The sequence below is a fragment of the Budorcas taxicolor genome, chromosome 16 (assembly GCF_023091745.1).
Source record: "Budorcas taxicolor isolate Tak-1 chromosome 16, Takin1.1, whole genome shotgun sequence".
NCBI lineage: Eukaryota > Metazoa > Chordata > Mammalia > Artiodactyla > Bovidae > Budorcas > Budorcas taxicolor.
The window spans coordinates 10,258,177-10,261,002 of record NC_068925.1 but is presented as its reverse complement, the minus strand read 5'-3'; the positions used below and the strand labels follow the sequence as shown (position 1 = coordinate 10,261,002).

Genomic DNA, 2,826 nt, shown 5'->3' with positions numbered 1-2,826 from the left:
GTGAACAGAGAACTTCCACAGGTACCGGCAGAATTTAGAAAAGCCAGAGGAACCAGACATCAAATTGCCAATGTTTGTTGGATCATAGAGAAACAAGGGAATTAAAAAAAAAAGACAAGATCTATTTTTGCTTCATTGACTACGGTAAAGCCTTCGACTACGTGGATCATAGGCCTCAGCTCGGCAGCGTTTTTGTTGGAATATACATTGCATAGTTATGGTGATTCTGAGCGCGAGGGCAGACTTCTGCCAGGCTCAGCACGGCGTTTCCGCTAAGTGAGCTTGGAGGTTCTATGTGTCATAATTACTACCGCCTTGAAGACTCCGGACACCCAGATTGATCTCAGAAATAGTTGGATTTTTTTTTTTTTTTTGCAAGCATATTTATTTTAATGACTCCAGTAAAATTAAGCATCAAGTAAACAAAAGTGGAGAGCGACCTACGCTTTTAACTTGTCTCACTAGTGCCTAAATGTAGTGAAGGCTGCGTAAGAGTTGTATGTAGTTGTTGTTGTTGTTGTTGTTGTTGTTGTTGTTGCTGTTGTTTGTAATCTTATGGTATCCATCAGCAGACATTGAGGCCCAAGTTGAATTTGGATTCAAGCGGATTCTAAATACTTCTGCTTATCTGCTTATCTTAAAGAGAGAAGTGTCTGAAAGAATAAGCTAGTTGAATAGAGAAAACTGATTTACGCATTTTAGTGGTCTTTTTAATCTTTTCTGCTGTGAAACATTTCAAGATTTATTCATTTTTTATTTTCTTTTTTTTTCATTTTCACCATCACACACACACGGTCACACTTTTTATTTGCCATAATGAACCATCCAGCCCTTGTGGAGATCTCCTATGAGAACATGAGTTTTCTGATAACCCACAACACTACCAATGCTACCCTCAACAAGTTTGTTTATAGAGGAACTTAAGAAATATGAAGTGACAACTTTGGCTCGAGTTTATGATGCTACATATTGAAAAAGAAGGAAATCCACGTTCTAGATTGGCCTTTTGATGGTGGAGCACCACCCCCTAGTCAGATAGTAGATGACTGGCTAAGTGTGCTGCTGCTGCTATGTCACTTCAGTGTGTCCAACTCTGTGTGACTCCATAGACAGCAGCCCACCAGTCTCCCCCGTCCCTGGGATTTTCCAGGCAAGAGTACTGGAGGGGAGTGCCATTGCCTTCTCCGTTGGCTAAGCCTACTAAAGCCAAACATCCTGAAGAACAAGGTTGCTGTGCTGTAGTTCACTGTGTTTCAGGATTGGGAAGGGCACCTGTACCAGTTGCACTTGCTTTGATTGAATGTGTAATGTTGAACGAAGTACACATGTGGAATGAAGATGCAGTTCAATTTATAAGATAAAAAAAAAAGAAGGGGAACATTCAGTTCCAAACAGCTGCTTTACCTGGAGAAATACCAACCTAAGATGTGATTATGCTTCAGAGATACCAACAGGCATTACTGTGTTCAGTAAAAATAAATATATACAAAAGCTGATTTGACTTAGAGGGAACTCTTGGTACCTGGAAAAGTGAATCTGGAATCTTAACTGTGTCATCAAAGTAGTGATGGATTCAGTACTCCTCAACCACTCAGTTAAAGATTGGAAAAAATGCAAACATAAATCCCTCTATAATGTGAATGAAATGTTTAAGAAAAGAAAAAAAAAAAGCAACAGTTACAACTGGACACGGAAAAACAGACTGGTTCAAAATTGAGAAAGGAGTATGTCAAGTCTGTATACTGTTACCTTGCTTATTTAACTTACACAAAGTACATCATGGGAAATGCCAAGCTGGGTGAATCCCAAGCTGGAATCAAGTTTGCCAGAAGAAATATCAATAGCCTCAGATGATATCACTCTAATGGCAGAAATTGAAGAGAAACTATAGAGCCTCTTGATGAGGGTGAAAGAGGAGAGTGAGAAAGCTGGCTTAAAACTCAACATTCAAAAAACTAAGATCACTGCAACCGGTCCCATCACTTCATGACAAATAGATGAGGAAAAGGTGGAAGCAGTGACAGATTTTATTTTCTTGTGCTCCAGAATCACTGTGGACAGTGACTGTTGCCGTGAAATTAAAAGATGCTGGTTCCTTGGAACAGAAGCTATGACAAACCTAGATAGAGTATTACAAAGCAAAGACATCATTTTGTTGGCAAAGGTCCATATAAGCGAACACTATGTTTTTTTTTTTTTTTTCAGTAATCACATAGAGATGTGAAAGTTGGACCATAAAGAAGGCTGAGCGCTGGAGAATTGATGTCTTTGAATTGTGGTGCTGGAGAAGACTCTTGAGAGTCCTTCAAGGAGATCAAACTAGTCAATCCTAAATGATACTAACCCTGAATACTCATTAGAAGGAGTGATGCTGAAGCTCTGATACTTTGGCCACCTGATGTGAAGAGCCAACTCACTGGAAAAGATCCTGATGCTGGGAAAGATTGAAGGTGGGAGGAGAAGAGGTAGGCAAAGGATGAGATGGTTATATAGCATCTCCAACTCAATGGATATGAATTTGAGCAAACTCTAGGAGATAGTGGAGGGCAGGGGAGCTTGGCGTGCTGCAATCATGCAGACATGACTTAATGACTGAAAAACAACAAGGTAGAACAGAGAATTCCTGTGGTTGGGAGTGGGTATAATAAGAAAGTAAGAAACTCTATGATGAGGAAAAGGCTCTACTGCAGTTATACAACTATAAACAATTACAGTAGTTCAAAATTTACTTAAATTGAGTAAATTTGATTGCATGTAAGTAAGAATTTAATGAAAAAAATCATCCTATCTAAGCTTCTTAATCGGAGAAGGCAATGGCACCCCACT

At 39.4% G+C, this 2,826-nt stretch overlaps 1 pseudogene; it reads left to right on the top strand.

The window, feature by feature from the left end:
• The first annotated feature begins 816 nt into the window (after positions 1 to 816).
• LOC128061640 (protein tyrosine phosphatase type IVA 2-like) lies at positions 817 to 1,473 on the top strand (annotated as a pseudogene).
• The last annotated feature ends 1,353 nt before the right edge of the window (positions 1,474 to 2,826 follow it).